General features: G+C 48.8%; 1 non-coding gene across 1 annotated transcript; it reads left to right on the plus strand.

Annotated features, from left to right (window-relative positions):
* The first annotated feature begins 11,571 nt into the window (after nt 1-11,571).
* Nucleotides 11,572-11,661, plus strand: mirlet7e-1 (microRNA let-7e-1). Its single transcript, NR_049651.1, has one exon. It is a non-coding gene; the product is annotated as a microRNA let-7e-1 (primary transcript).
* The last annotated feature ends 5,520 nt before the right edge of the window (nt 11,662-17,181 follow it).

Consider the following 17,181-nt stretch of genomic DNA (forward strand, 5'->3'; position numbering starts at 1 on the left):
TCTCTTGCAGAAAAACAGATTAAGCACCCCCCCCCCCCCATTCATTATATACTGTCGCCTCCTACAGGAGAATAGTGGGTATTACAGTCTGGAAAAGGCAGAAATAACAATTAGCCCCTTACAGGGAATATTTCCCCAAATAATAATTCTAAGCAACTCCCCAATATCCATTCATTCCTCATTCCCTTCTCTGCACTGCTGGTTCTGACTCCTGATACAACTCCCCAATACCCATTCATTCCTCATTCTCACTGGGTTTATAGTTATGTGTAACTGTCACTGTGTCTGTCCCTTTCCCTTCCCTGCACTGCTGGTTCTGACTCCTGATACAACTCCCCAATACCCATTCATTCCTCATTCTCACTGGGTTTATAGTTATGTGTAACTGTCACTGTGTCTGTCCCTTTCCCTTCCCTGCACTGCTGGTTCTGACTCCTGATACAACTCCCCAATATCCATTCATCCCTCATTCTCACTGGGTTTATAGTTATGTGTAACTGTCACTGTGTCTGTCCCTTTCCCTTCCCTGCACTGCTGGTTCTGACTCCTGATACAACTCCCCAATACCCATTCATCCCTCATTCTCACTGGGTTTATAGTTATGTGTAACTGTCACTGTGTCTGTCCCTTTCCCTTCCCTGCACTGCTGGTTCTGACTCCTGATACAACTCCCCAATATCCATTCATTCCTCATTCTCACTGGGTTTATAGTTATGTGTAACTGTCACTGTGCCTGTCCCTTTCCCTTCCCTGCACTGCTGGTTCTGACTCCTGATACAACTCCCCAATATCCATTCATTCCTCATTCTCACTGGGTTTATAGTTATGTGTAACTGTCACTGTGTCTGTCCCTTTCCCTTCTCTGCACTGCTGGTTCTGACTCCTGATACAACTCCCCAATATCCATTCATCCCTCATTCTCACTGGGTTTATAGTTATGTGTAACTGTCACTGTGTCTGTCCCTTTCCCTTCCCTGCACTGCTGGTTCTGACTCCTGATACAACTCCCCAATATCCATTCATTCCTCATTCTCACTGGGTTTATAGTTATGTGTAACTGTCACTGTGTCTGTCCCTTTCCCTTCCCTGCACTGCTGGTTCTGACTCCTGATACAACTCCCCAATATCCAATCAGAAGTCTCTCTGTACCAGGCAGAACTGCAGCTCCCACAATGCCTTGCAGTTGTTATTCTCCTCCTTCCCCAGTCGGTTACTCAGAGAACCTACAAGGCATTATGGGAGTTGGAGTCCAGGCTGGAGCAGAGCTGATACAATGGTGCAATTAGTCAGGAAAAACAGGGAAATTATATTTTTATACCCAAAAGTCCCAATTTTCCTTATAATAATGAGCCTGCGGTGACTGGGCAGATTAGTGGGTTATTTACCCCCTACTACCTCTTAGGACCCCCAGATATTTATAAACTATGTGTAAAACACTGTATGTTGGGACGTTGCCCCTTATTACAATACAATCCCCAGCACCCCGGGCGGGGGGGGGGGGGGCAATATACAAGGCGCCGGGGGCACTTAGGAGCTATTTTCTATATAAAGAGAATCTCCCATTGGTGCATTTTTCTATGGCCAATAAGTTACATTTGCAACAGAAAGTTCCGTGTTACATATAAAATCATCACATGACGTTGTATTGGGAGGGGCCGGGAGTGTGGGGAGGGGGCACATTTCCCAGTCTGGGGGCAGATAAGTGTATTAGTATTAGTGGCCTCCTGCATCTCGGGGCAAATACTGGAACTCTGGGCTTTTTGGGCTCGTGTGGATGATGTTGGGGCTATTTCCCATGATGCACTGGGGCAGCTTTGCCAGGGGCGCCATTTATTGGTACCAAAAAGAGCTAAAAGTGTTAGGAGTCAGCTCAGTAAATAATAGGGGTGCACTGAATCCGCTCGGCTGAACCCCAAATCCTTTGTAAACGATTCGACCCAATACGGAACCAAATCAAAACCCTAATTTGCATATGCAGATTGGGATAATGAAGCGCTAAAGAGAAAATTCTAATTTCCGTGTTTGTGGCAAAAAGTCACATGATTTCAAGGATTCGGCTGAAAAAGGCCAAATCCCGAACCAAATCCCGGATTCAGTGCGTCCCCAGGAGACTGGGGGAGAGGAGCGAGGGGTCATAGCCATTAGGCCGCAGGAAGTGGTTACAGTTGCATGCTGGGAGTGCTGTAACCGGTCGGTGTTTTAGGGTTGGGCAAGTAACTTGGCACAGAGGCTTTGGCTGCTGAAATACAAGTAGGGTTGCCAATCCGCTGGCTTTTTGTGCCGGGCAAGGGGCGGGCGGTGACGTCATAGGGTGGGGTTGTGATGTCACGGGGGCAGGGAAGAGGCAGGGCAGTGATATTTCCTGATTTGGAAAACCGGGCAGGAGGTTTGGACCCAGACAGCCCTTCCAAAACCAGACCGTCTGGGCCTGGAGAGATTCCTGTGCCACCATGATGCCCACACACGCCAACTGGGTGCTAATTCCCTACTGCCAGACTTGGGGTGTCACGGGGGTGTCAAGAATTCACCACCTAAAGGCCCCCCGCTCCACTTTGTGCCTCCTTTTGGCCTGCCCAAGCCCCGGGGTAACAGAACCCGCTGGATTTTCTCCCAGTGTTCCTAGGGCACGTGGGCAGTAGTGCCCCCTATCAGAGAGATGCCCTTCCCGGGGGGCCCAGCAGGGGGCATGTAATGTGTAGGCTTGTGTTTGTCGCTGTACATACAGCAGCCCCCGTGCTCCCGTTTGAATTGACGTCACAAAGCCGCAGGTTCTCTCTACTCATTCTGGTTGCTATGGGCTCTGATTATTTGCCCTTTAATTGTTTCATGGTCATGTGACCCTTATGATCGCTCAGGTTGTGAGAGGGGCTCCCATTTTCTACAGCCCGGGGGGCTACAGGTTATGGACAGACCCAAGGGGCAACAATCTGTCTCGTGGTATTTGGGGGTCTCGCTGATTTCTAATCTGTTGCTGCTGGGGGGTCTCTTGCACTCTCACTGAAGGGGGTCTCTGTTTTCCATCAGGAAATGACTCCCAGGCCCCCCCCCCCGACTGTCTCATTGATGCCCTCACTCTGATGGCCCAGTATTGGCCGCCTTAGGTTGGTGCATCGGGAGAAAGAGCTGCCCATTGGGCGACCGCGCCAAACAAGCGGATCATAAGGGGCAACTTTATTTATGGAACGGGGCATTTGGGGGTGAGAAACGTTTACAGAACTGGTGGGGGTAGCGGGGGGGCCGGGGCAATTGTATCCTGGGTTTATTTATTTTAATTTTCATGTTGTTAATGAGACCTCGAATTCTACAGGCTGTGAACTGCCCCCTGGGGGGTAGGAGGCGGGGCTAAATCTGTTTATCTTTGATATTTTCCATATTTACAGTTTAATAAAGGAAAGATTATTTTATCTTTAGCTCTTTGTACTCTCTCTGCCACATTGTTTCGCTTGTGCAGGTCTCGCCCACAGAGCTTGCGCTTCATGGACTACATCTTGCGAATGTCTGGCTGAGGATTCTGGGAGTTGCCCTTCAGTCTCTTGGAAGTTTGGGAATTTCCAATATTTCTACAGAAATCGGAGACAAAACGAGATCCGTTTTTCACACAAAGCCCAAAAGGGACAATGAGACCCAACAACTGAGTCAAAAATATAATGTTTCCTTATTTACTGAGAGAATTGGCCCAAAGTGACACATTTGTGTGTGGGGCAAACGTATCTGCCCCTTTGTGTCCTGTAACTGCCACTAAATATTTCTGCTATGTGTTGGTCAGTTGGGCACGTCGGCTCTTGCCCATGGCTTTAGCTCCTCCCACAACAATAAAGTCAGGTGACTCATTGGCCAATCCCATGGCTTTAGCTCCTCCCACAACAAGGTCAGGTGACTCATTGGCCAATCCCAAACATCTTTTGGTAGATGGACCGGAGTTTTTGGGTCAGTGCTGTGTGACCCATTTTCCCTGAACTTCATGGACAGATCTCCGTAGTTTTTATGGCAGAATTTGCTGGTCCAATTCAGAACTCACCATTCCATTAATGAAGGGGTCCGGCCCAGTGTTAGAAAATCCGCCAGAACCCATGAGACTGTCACAACCCAGTCCCCCCCCCCCCCACAATCATTCTGCCAATGGCCCTGACTGATCCACGGGGTCTATAATAAACTATATTGACTGCAATAACCAGATCTGCCATAATACAGCGAGACACAGGGATATAATATAGAAAGACACAGGGATATAGAGAGACAAAGGGATGTAGAGAGACACATACAGAGAGACAAAGGGATGTAGAGAGACACATACAGAGAGACAAAGGGATGTAGAGAGACACATACAGAGAGACAAAGGGATGTAGAGAGACACATACAGAGAGACAAAGGGATGTAGAGAGACACATACAGAGAGACAAAGGGATGTAGAGAGACAAAGGGATGTAGAGAGACACATACAGAGAGACAAAGGGATGTAGAGAGACACATACAGAGAGACAAAGGGATGTAGAGAGACACATACAGAGAGACAAAGGGATACAGAGAGACACATACAGAGAGACAAAGGGATACAGAGAGACAAAGGGATGTAGAGAGACATACAGAGAGACACAGGGATATAAAGAGACAAAGGGATGTAGAGACACATACAGAGAGACAAAGGGATATAGAGAGACATACAGAGAGACACAGGGATATAGAGAGACAAAGGGATGTAGAGAGACATACAGAGAGACACAGGGATATAGAGAGACAAAGGGATGTAGAGACACATACAGAGAGACACAGGGATATAGAGACAAAGGGATATAGAGAGACATACAGAGAGACAAAGGGATATAGAGAGACATACAGAGAGACAAAGGGATATAGAGAGACATACAGAGAGACAAAGGGATATAGAGAGACATACAGAGAGACACAGGGATATAGAAAGACAAAGGGATATACAGAGACACAGGGAGATAGAGAGACATACTGTATAGGGAGACACAGGGATATAGAGAGACAAAGAGATATAGAGAGACACACAGATATAGAGAGACATACAGAAGTAAATACTTTATAACAGGCTGCAAATAACAAAGAAGTGACACCCGGAGAGCACAAGATTTTCTACAATTAAAGTGGAAAGATATAGAGAGGGATATAGATAAGCCCCCCCCCGATCTCACTAACGGAGCAGAGTATGGGCACCCCGACGGGCCTACCCGACCGATATCTGGCCTGAAATTGGGTGAATCTCAATTGGGCTGGTTTGCTTTTCTGTTGGATCAGGGAACCTATAGTTGATGTGGCCCCCAATCCGACCGCACCTATACCCTAGGCCCAAACAATCGAATTAGCCCGATATTGCCCACCTTAGGTGGGTTTGAGGGTCGGGTCTCAAAAATTGGTTCTGTGCAGGACTCGTATGTTTTAGCCACAGAGATTATTCTCTGAGTGAGTTTGAGCTCTTGGGCCGAGATGTGGAGAGAGAAGATTCATTTGCCATAAGCTGCAAAATGAGACACAACAGACACAGGGAGTGAAGCCTTAGTTGCACCTAAAATCACATTCAGTAAAGGTTCTTGCACTTCCGTGTAGTGGCGCTCAGCGCTGCCCAGTCCTTTCCTGCGGCTCCCATTAACGGAACCCTAGAACCACTGCCATAGTCTGTTAGTCTGTCCTGCCAGTAACCAATGGGAATTTGCCCTCAGCCCATCTCTACCATATAACTGCCCTGGCTATGAACAACATGTCTGGACTGCTCAGCAAAACCTATTCAGTTAAGGAAGATCATCTGTTGGCCCCCAGGGGCCACTGGGTCTGCTGCCCCTATTGCCACTCCCCTGCGCAGTGATGTCAGTGTAACCCCTTATTCTTCCTCCCAGGATCAACTCCCACTTCAACAGTGTAGAGCACCCTCAGTTCTGGGTGTTGCAGAACTATGTCTCTCAGCTGCAGAAACAGGATTTCTGGACACCAGCAGAACCAATACCAACTGTGCCCACAGAACCAGTACCCAGGTAGAACCAGTGCATGAACTGAGGTAAAGTGGTTACAGCAATATTCCCTTTGAGAGTATAACTCACTGACACCCCCTTGGAAACAGACTTGATAGGATCCCACTTCATCTTTAATTGGACCTGGATCACCTCCAGTGGAACCTCAGGGAATCCTCCAACCCAAATCCCTTCCCAGGATCCTGTGGGGGAGACACCCCCAATCTATCCTCCTATGTTGGAGCTCCTTACACTATAGTTACACTCCTAGGGTGGAACTATAACAGGGGCTCACCTACCACTACTTACCTACCTACCTCATTCATGGGGTCTTTGTTCCCCAACTTTACTAGGGTTCAACCTCCCTTTGGGCCTTTCCTTTACTTGGGCCTTGTATCCCAGGCTCCCCAGCAGGTGGAAACCAAAGAGGAGTAGAGCTGGGCCCCCACTCAGTATAATGAACTATAACAGGAAGTAGTCACCACTCACTCAGGCCAATAGGGAACACATCCTGCCCAGGTATCCAGGTATATAGAAATGGGCAAATCCATTTTAATGGTGCCCTTATCTGGACCCATATAACCACCAGCTGCACAATGGCTGTGGCACCTCCACTGTACAATGGCCTCACCCATCCAGCCCAGCCTGAAGGCCAGTTAGGGGGGGATTTGGGGTGCTTATTTGTGCCCTGGGTACCCCTGGAACTATAGCGGGGTGACTGTTACCCCAATGTTTCTATATATCTGTAACCTTGTTATGGGCTAAGGGGGCCCAGCCTGAAGGCCAGTTAGGGGGGGATTTGGGGTGAGTGCTTATTTGTGCCCTGGGTACCCCTGAAACTATAGCGGGGTGACTGTTACCCCAATGTTTCTATATATCTGTAACCTTGTTATGGGCTAAGGGGGCCCAGCCTGAAGGCCAGTTAGGGGGGGATTTGGGGTGAGTGCTTATTTGTGCCCTGGGTACCCCTGAAACTATAGCGGGGTGACTGTTACCCCAATGTTTCTATATATCTGTAACCTTGTTATGGGCTAAGGGGGCCCAGCCTGAAGGCCAGTTAGGGGGGGATTTGGGGTGAGTGCTTATTTGTGCCCTGGGTACCCCTGGAACTATAGCGGGGTGACTGTTACCCCAATGTTTCTATATATCTGTAACCTTGTTATGGGCTAAGGGGGCCCAGCCTGAAGGCCAGTTAGGGGGGGATTTGGGGTGAGTGCTTATTTGTGCCCTGGGTACCCCTGGAACTATAGCGGGGTGACTGTTACCCCAATGTTTCTATACGGTATATGTAACCTTGTTAAGTGAATGCTGTAATAGAGGCAGTTTATGATACACAGACATCACAAAGGAGTAGAGTTGCCTCTGGTTGGACGTATCTTCCCATCATCACCATCTCATCTTGTAACCATAGAAGAGAAAATATTGGGCAATGAGGCCTTCCCTAACCTCCACTAGCAGTTTCCCACTCTCACAGCCAATGGGGGCTCTACCTCTAATCATTGTAGCGTTGATACAGTTCAACTGGATCTTCTTTACTGGATCTCGCTTATGACCTCTTAGTTCTCTTCTTGTAAGTCATGGAAATGAAAATACTGGCCAATAGGGCATCCTCTTCATCTGCAGTCAGTGAGGGCTCTACCTCTAGCCATGGCGGCCATGATGTTGTTCAGCTGGGCCTTCCTCCCTGTCTCTTGCCAAATGTGCCAATATAATGCCCTCTCTCTCTCTCGCAGCCAGCAAGCCCATGTAATAAAGGGTAACTGTGCCTTCCATTGCTTCATTAACTGGGGAATCACCTACTTTCTAGATACTTTGTGTCCCTCATTCAAGCCCTTCCGTATTTAGGTTGTACAACCTGATGAAGTCCAATCAGTAGATGCTGCTTTCAATATGGCGCCTTCAGTCTTTCACTCAAGAAACTCCCTGTATCAGGTATTTTGGACACTTAGTATAAAGCACAATGGGAATTATTATTGGATCCAGTTCTTCCACCAGTTTCACCTTCCCCTCAAGGTTATGAAGAATGGATTTTGGGGTCCCCCTGTCTGCGTGCCATTTAGTAAACAAATATTCTCATTATTAAATGAAAGGCTCAGTGGGAGCGGGTGGGCATCTGACGTGCCGAGTCCTGTATGTGCCGTGCCCAGCCGGTGACGTATGTGGAGTAATCAAGCATTTGGCTGGCGTTCTGCACCCCCCCAGGCTGCTCTCTGGCTTTATATAGAGATATTTCTGGGCTTCAGCTGCCGCTCAGTCTATGGCACCCTTTGGATCGGATTCATTTTATCTCCCTGAGGAATATTTCTCTCTGCCCGGGAGTCTGTGATCTGCTCAGGCCTCGTGCCAACGCCTTTGTGTGGCTACAGAATCTTGTCCCGGTGCCATCTTGTTGCGCCGCTATCTGCGTCGGGGGCATTTTGGACCAACTGCCTGTACCCATCTGTGCGGGAGAATCTTCAATAACCCCCCCCCCCAGCATTAGATGAGGTTCTGATGATAGGCACAGCAGCGCCTGAAAGCAAGTCTGGGAGGTATGCCAATCTCTGGCACAATGAGCCGCTCACCGGCAGCAAGTCAATGGGCACCGTCTGGCTACGGGCGACGGAATAGCAGGTAATTCCGCTCAGGGATTTGCTCTTTATTTTACTATTTCTTCTTATTCCCATTTCCTCACAAAATACTGTCCTTTATGGAATGGGGGGGGGGGGGGCATAGAATACAGGGTCCTCCCCATTCTGTCAAGTCTTTGTCTGGGGCTGAGAGCCGGAGCTGGGGGGGTAGTTTCCCTTTAATGTAACTGATTCCAGATGGAATTATAAAAGACTTAATCCCTAATTAGAACGATCAGATTTTAGAATTTTTCTTTACTTCTGGGGCAGATCTTTATTTTAGGATTCTTACCCTTTAATGTTGGGGTGGGGGTGCGATTGGATAGCACATTAAATATACGGCACTGACCATGGAAAGGTGTGTAGCTTTGGGTTGATACCTTTTGCAGTGGATAACCCCAGGCAGGGGGTGTGGCGTCACTGGGCGGGGCATTGATATTGCGCAGATCAGCGATTGGTCGATTACCACATCAGTCTGAAAGAATCCTGCCCAGTTTTCCAAATTGGGGAAACCAAACAGGCCATTTTGACCTGGGCAGCCCTTCCGAAAACTGGGCCAGGTAAAAACCGGACAGGTGGCAACCCTAATGTAGGTACCAGACAGTGTAGCCGTGCAGGCCCCGCCCACTTTATCTGCTACTGAACCCCGCCCCTCACACAGTGAGTTCCTGATACCTTAGTTGGCTGTTCTGATCCTGCCCAGACTTGTGGTACAGAGATAGGGGAAAATGCATTTGTCTATCAGATCCCTAAGAAAATTTGCCCCAAAAATCTACCCATAGAGAGGCACAATGGCTGAAGGGTGCAGGGCCTGGTAATGGGATCTTGGCATCTTGCCCAACTGTCTCCATCTTGCCCTACTGTCTCCATCTTGCCCTACTGTCTCCATCTTGCCCTACTGTCTCCATCTTGCCCTACTGTCTCCATCTTGCCCTACTGTCTCCATCTTGCCCTACTGTCCCCATCTTGCCCTACTGTCTCCATCTTGCCCTACTGTCCCCATCTTGCCCTACTGTCTCCATCTTGCTTTACTGTCTCCATCTTGTCCTACTGTCTCCATCTTGCTTTACTGTGTCCATCTTGCCCTACTGTCTCCATCTTGCCCTACTGTCTCCATCTTGCTTTACTGTCTCCATCTTGCCCTACTGTCTCCATCTTGCCCTACTTTCTCCATCTTGCTTTACTGTGTCCATCTTGCCCTACTGTCTCCATCTTGCCCTACTGTCTCCATCTTGCCCTACTGTCTCCATCTTGCTTTACTGTCTCCATCTTGCCCTACTGTCTCTATCTTGCTTTACTGTCTCCATCTTGCCCTACTGTCTCCATCTTGCCCTACTGTCTCCATCTTGCCCTACTGTCTCCATCTTGCCCTACTGTCTCCATCTTGCTTTACTGTCTCCATCTTGCCCTACTGTCTCCATCTTGCCCTACTGTCTCCATCTTGCTTTACTGTCTCCATCTTGCCCTACTGTCTCCATCTTGCTTTACTGTCTCCATCTTGCCCTACTGTCTCCATCTTGCCCTACTGTCTCTATCTTGCTTTACTGTCTCCATCTTGCCCTACTGTCTCCATCTTGCCCTACTGTCTCCATCTTGCCCTACTGTCTCCATCTTGCCCTACTGTCTCCATCTTGCTTTACTGTCTCCATCTTGCCCTACTGTCCCCATCTTGCCCTACTGTCCCCATCTTGCCCTACTGTCTCCATCTTGCCCTACTGTCTCCATCTTGCCCTACTGTCCCCATCTTGCCCTACTGTCTCCATCTTGTCCTACTGTCTCCATCTTGCCCTACTGTCTCCATCTTGCCCTACTGTCTCCATCTTGTCCTACTGTCTCTATCTTGCTTTACTGTCTCCATCTTGCCCTACTGTCCCCATCTTGCCCTACTGTCTCCATCTTGCCCTACTGTCTCCATCTTGCCCTACTGTCCCCATCTTGCCCTACTGTCTCCATCTTGTCCTACTGTCTCCATCTTGCCCTACTGTCTCCATCTTGCCCTACTGTCTCCATCTTGTCCTACTGTCTCTATCTTGCTTTACTGTCTCCATCTTGCCCTACTGTCCCCATCTTGCCCTACTGTCTCCATCTTGTCCTACTGTCTCCATCTTGCTTTACTGTCTCCATCTTGCCCTACTGTCCCCATCTTGCCCTACTGTCTCCATCTTGTCCTACTGTCTCCATCTTGCCCTACTGTCTCCATCTTGCCCTACTGTCTCCATCTTGCTTTACTGTCTCCATCTTGTCCTACTGTCTCTATCTTGCCCTACTGTCTCCATCTTGCCCTACTGTCTCCATCTTGCTTTACTGTCTCCATCTTGTCCTACTGTCTCTATCATGCTTTACTGTCTCCATCTTGCCCTACTGTCTCCATCTTGTCCTACTGTCCCCATCTTGCCCTACTGTCCCCATCTTGCCCTACTGTCTCCATCTTGCCCTACTGTCTCCATCTTGTCCTACTGTCTCCATCTTGTCCTACTGTCTCCATCTTGCCCTACTGTCTCCATCTTGCCCTACTGTCTCCATCTTGTCCTACTGTCTCTATCTTGCTTTACTGTCTCCATCTTGCCCTACTGTCTCCATCTTGCCCTACTGTCTCCATCCTGTGCATAGACAAGCAGTGAGTTTAGCTGCACAGCGCCACCTAGTGGAAGATTTATTCTGCATTCTGGTGACTCCCCGAGTCCGGCACCCAAGGGGCCACAATCCAATAACTTCCACTCATGAGATCCAACAAGGGTAAAACATTTGGATTTGTGGTTCTGAATCTGAAGGCAGTTCTGGGCGCACAGTTGGCCACAGGGAAATAAAGGGCCCAAATTAATAGGCTCCTGTATTATATATTATATTATATTATTTCGGGTCTGTCCCCCCCCCGACTATTATTGTGTTATTAATAATAATCTGAATTCTTTCTTTATTGAACAGATCAGCCACAACTTGGAATATAAGAAGATGTCGCCCCATCAGATTTCAGCAGCTGCTCTCTGGCGCCACCGCCCTGTGGGATGAGGTAGTAGGTTGTTTAGTTATTGGGCCGCACCCACCAATGGGAGAGAACTACACAACCTACTGTCTCTCCTAAAGTGGCCGGAATCTCCTCACGACCACATGTCTTTAGTTCCACCCCCAGTGAGGGGGATTCTCCCAAAATATCTCATATTCCTGTAGTCACTAACCTGATATAAATATGTACACTCAATATACTCTCTGTTTTGTCCTACTGTCGCCATCTTGCCCTACTGTCGCCATCTTGCCCTACTGTCCCCATCTTGCCCTACTGTCTCCATCTTGCCCTACTGTCCCCATCTTGCCCTACTGTCTCCATCTTGCCCTACTGTCTCCATCTTGCCCTACTGTCTCCATCTCGCCCTACAGTCTCCATCTCGTCCTACTGTCGCCATCTTGCCCTACTGTCTCCATCTTGCCCTACTGTCCCCATCTTGCCCTACTGTCTCCATCTTGCCCTACTGTCTCCATCTTGCCCTACTGTCTCCATCTCGCCCTACAGTCTCCATCTCGTCCTACTGTCCCCATCTTGCCCTACTGTCTCCATCTTGCCCTACTGTCCCCATCTCGTCCTACTGTCCCCATCTTGCCCTACTGTCTCCATCTTGCCCTACTGTCCCCATCTTGTCCTACTGTCCCCATCTTGCCCTACTGTCTCCATCTTGTCCCTACTGTCTCCATCTTGCCCTACTGTCTCCATCTTGCCCTACTGTCTCCATCTTGTCCTACTGTCTCCATCTTGCCCTGCTGTCTCCATCTTGCCCTGCTGTCTCCATCTAGCCCTACTGTCTCCATCTTGCCTTACTGTCCCCATCTTGCCCTACTGTCTCCATCTTGCCCTACTGTCTCCATCTTGCCCTAGTGTCTCCATCTTGCCCTACTGTTCCCATCTTGCCCTACTGTCCCCATCTTGCCTTACTGTCCCCATCTTGCCCTACTGTCTCCATCTTGCCCTACTGTCTCCATCTTGCCCTACTGTCTCCATCTTGCCCTACTGTCCCCATCTTGCCCTACTGTCCCCATCTTGCCCTACTGTCTCCATCTTGCCCTACTGTCCCCATCTTGCCCTACTGTCCCCATCTTGCCCTAGTGTCTCCATCTTGCCTTACTGTCCCCATCTTGCCTTACTGTCCCCATCTTGCCCTACTGTCCCCATCTTGCCCTACTGTCCCCATCTTGCCCTACTGTCCCCATCTTGCCCTACTGTCTCCATCTTGCCCTACTGTCCCCATCTTGCCCTACTGTCCCCATCTTGCCCTAGTGTCTCCATCTTGCCTTACTGTCCCCATCTTGCCTTACTGTCCCCATCTTGCCTTACTGTCCCCATCTTGCCCTACTGTCCCCATCTTGCCCTACTGTCTCCATCTTGCCCTACTGTCTCCATCTTGCCCTACTGTCCCCATCTTGCCCTACTGTCTCCATCTTGCCCTACTGTCTCCATCTTGCCCTACTGTCTCCATCTTGCCCTACTGTCCCCATCTTGCCCTACTGTCTCCATCTTGCCCTACTGTCTCCATCTTGCTTTACTGTCTCCATCTTGCCCTACTGTCTCCATCTTGGGGCCAGATTTACATAGTTCAACTGGAACTCTCATTGGAGGATTCTTTTGCATGTTATGGGGTCGCCCTGGAAAGCTGTGGAAAAGTTTTACTGAGCAATATTGTTTTAAGACTACAACTCCCAGCATGCTTTCATCACACCTTGTTAAGGAATGATCAGCAGAGTTTATAGATTGGAAATGGAAGTGATTCTCATTGGGGGGGGGAGTTAACCTACCTGCACCGAGGGGTAAGTATGAGTGTATGTCCTGTATGGAATGGCTTGTGATACCCCCATGTGACAGTATCACCTGGAGTTAGTGGGTTAATGATCTGGGTATAGAGACTGGGCTATGGGGCAGAGGAAGAACTGATTATTGTGCCAAATACAGTGACACTATGGGACCGAAATACTGAGCTTCAAACTGTATCATCTCTGGCGCCCCCGTGTGTTCATATGGGGCAAAGCACCTTGTGACTTTAAATCTGCCTCATTTTAATTGGCTCCATGTAAGGGCTCAGGGGGTCCTTGGGGGTCCAGGAAAAAGTTCCCTGTATAACTCAGCCTGCAGCCTTGTGCCTTTATATGGGGGGCACAGAACCCCTCAGTGACTGCTAATATCCTTATCATTTACAGTAGGGGGTACATTATCCCTTATAATACATGAGTGATACTCAGAGTTCCCTGTATAACTCAGCCTGCAGCCTTGTGCCTTTATATGGGGGGCACAGAACCCCTCAGTGACTGCTAATATCCTTATCATTTACAGTAGGGGGTACATTATCCCTTATAATACATGAGTGATACTCAGAGTTCCCTGTATAACTCAGCCTGCAGCCTTGTGCCTTTATATGGGGGGCACAGAACCCCTCAGTGACTGCTAATATCCTTATCATTTACAGTAGGGGGTACATTATCCCTTATAATACATGAGTGATACTCAGAGTTCCCTGTATAACTCAGCCTGCAGCCTTGTGCCTTTATATGGGGGGCACAGAACCCCTCAGTGACTGCTAATATCCTTATCATTTACAGTAGGGGGTACATTATCCCTTATAATACATGAGTGATACTCAGAGTTCCCTGTATAACTCAGCCTGCAGCCTTGTGCCTTTATATGGGGGGCACAGAACCCCTCAGTGACTGCTAATATCCTTATCATTTACAGTAGGGGGTACATTATCCCTTATAATACATGAGTGATACTCAGAGTTCCCTGTATAACTCAGCCTGCAGCCTTGTGCCTTTATATGGGGGGCACAGAACCCCTCAGTGACTGCTAATATCCTTATCATTTACAGTAGGGGGTACATTATCCCTGTATAACTCAGTATACAATAAGGAAATAATATACAATGGGTTTCTCCATGACCCTATAGAAAGTCTTTAGTTGCTAAGCAGTAATTGTTATACATGAGACCTGTCCCCCCCCCCCCCAGCAGCTGTTTTTTTTTTTAGAAAGTTGCATGTCTAGCGCCCTCTGCTGCACAATAGCGGTTATAGAATAACAAGGTGCAAAGATAAAAAGATTATCTTTATAAATGTATTAAAAAAATGTTAGTGTTTTGAAAGTTATTTGTAAATCTAATTGCTATTAAAAGCGGCATTTACTGAACTCCTGCTTGTTACGTTTTAAACAATGTAGCAAAGGTCAGTCTCCTCCCCCTCTCTGGGTAGGGAATCCCATAACCTGACTGCCCTTACAGTAAGGAACCCCTTCCTATGCTGATGGTGAGATCTCCTTTCCGCCCCACCCCCAATGAATCACTCATTCCCCCTCTCTTGGTAGGGAATCCCATAACCTGACTGCCCTTACAGTAAGGAACCCCTTCCTATGCTGATGGTGAGATCCCCTTTCCTCCCCACCCCCAATGAATCACTCATTCCCCCTCTCTGGGTAGGGAACCCCATAACCTGACTGCCCTTACAGTAAGGAACCCCTTCCTATGCTGATGGTGAGATCCCCTTTCCTCCCCACCCCCAATGAATCACTCATTCCCCCTCTCTGGGTAGGGAACCCCATAACCTGACTGCCCTTACAGTAAGGAACCCCTTCCTATGCTGATGGTGACATCCCCTTTCCTCCCCACCCCCAATGAATCACTCATTCCCCCTCTCTGGGTAGGGAACCCCATAACCTGACTGCCCTTACAGTAAGGAACCCCTCCCTATGCTGATGGTGAGATCCCCTTTCCTCCCCACCCCCAATGAATCACTCATTCCCCCTCTCTGGGTAGGGAACCCCATAACCTGACTGCCCTTACAGTAAGGAACCCTTTCCTATGCTGATGGTGACATCCCCTTTCCTCCCCACCCCCAATGTATCACTCATTCCCCCTCTCTGGGTAGGGAACCCCATAACCTGACTGCCCTTACAGTAAGGAACCCCTTCCTATGCTGATGGTGAGATCCCCTTTCCTCCCCACCCCCAATGTATCACTCATTCCCCCTCTCTGGGTAGGGAACCCCATAACCTGACTGCCCTTACAGTAAGGAACCCTTTCCTATGCTGATGGTGACATCCCCTTTCCTCCCCACCCCCAATGTATCACTCATTCCCCCTCTCTGGGTAGGGAACCCCATAACCTGACTGCCCTTACAGTAAGGAACCCTTTCCTATGCTGATGGTGACATCCCCTTTCCTCCCCACCCCCAATGTATCACTCATTCCCCCTCTCTGGGTAGGGAACCCCATAACCTGACTGCCCTTACAGTAAGGAACCCCTTCCTATGCTGATGGTGAGATCCCCTTTCCTCCCCACCCCCAATGAATCACTCATTCCCCCTCTCTGGGTAGGGAATCCCATAACCTGACTGCCCTTACAGTAAGGAACCCCTTCCTATGCTGATGGTGAGATCCCCTTTCCTCCCCACCCCCAATGAATCACTCATTCCCCCTCTCTGGGTAGGGAACCCCATAACCTGACTGCCCTTACAGTAAGGAACCCCTTCCTATGCTGATGGTGAGATCCCCTTTCCTCCCCACCCCCAATGAATCACTCATTCCCCCTCTCTGGGTAGGGAACCCCATAACCTGACTGCCCTTACAGTAAGGAACCCCTTCCTATGCTGATGGTGAGATCCCCTTTCCTCCCCACCCCCAATGAATCACTCATTCCCCCTCTCTGGGTAGGGAATCCCATAACCTGACTGCCCTTACAGTAAGGAACCCTTTCCTATGCTGATGGTGACATCCCCTTTCCTCCCCACCCCCAATGTATCACTCATTCCCCCTCTCTGGGTAGGGAACCCCATAACCTGACTGCCCTTACAGTAAGGAACCCCTTCCTATGCTGATGGTGACATCCCCTACCACAACCTTTGTCATTTGTCCAATACCAAAACCCTGTGCAGTTATTATTATTATTAACATTTATTGATAAAGCACCAACATACTCGTCAGCGCTGTACAATAAGTTGTTGTTGCAGATACAAACACTGTATTTCTCAGAGTAAGTACCGGCTGAAGCTGGGGGGGTTTGAGCTAAAGTGGAATTTGTTTCTTAAGCTTCCGACAATTTTTTAACCCTTCCAACACTTTCCCCTGTCTCGGCCGGCATGTTGGTCTGAGTTCTGTCAATTCTCTTTTGTGAAGTTTTTTAATAAAACCACATAAAAACCCTATATATTAGGTACCTACCTAGTGCTACCAACCCCTATTTCTGTAGGGAAATGAGAGCAGAGCAAGCAGTAACCCTTCCAACACTTTCCCCTGTCTCTGCCCCTATATATTAGGTACCTACCTAGTGCTACCAACCCCTATTTCTGTAGGGAAATGAGAGCAGGGCAGGCAGTAACCCTTCCAACACTTTCCCCTGTCTCTGCCCCTATATATTAGGTACCTACCTAGTGCTACCAACCCCTATTTCTGTAGGGAAATGAGAGCAGGGCAGGCAGTAACCCTCCCAACACTTTCCCCTGTCTCTGCCCCTATATATTAGGTACCTACCTAGTGCTACCAACCCCTATTTCTGTAGGGAAATGAGAGCAGGGCAGGCAGTAACCCTTCCAACACTTTCCCCTGTCTCTGCCCCTATATATTAGGTACCTACCTAGTGCTA

The sequence above is a fragment of the Xenopus tropicalis genome, chromosome 4 (assembly GCF_000004195.4).
Source record: "Xenopus tropicalis strain Nigerian chromosome 4, UCB_Xtro_10.0, whole genome shotgun sequence".
In the NCBI taxonomy this organism is placed as follows: Eukaryota; Metazoa; Chordata; class Amphibia; order Anura; family Pipidae; genus Xenopus; species Xenopus tropicalis.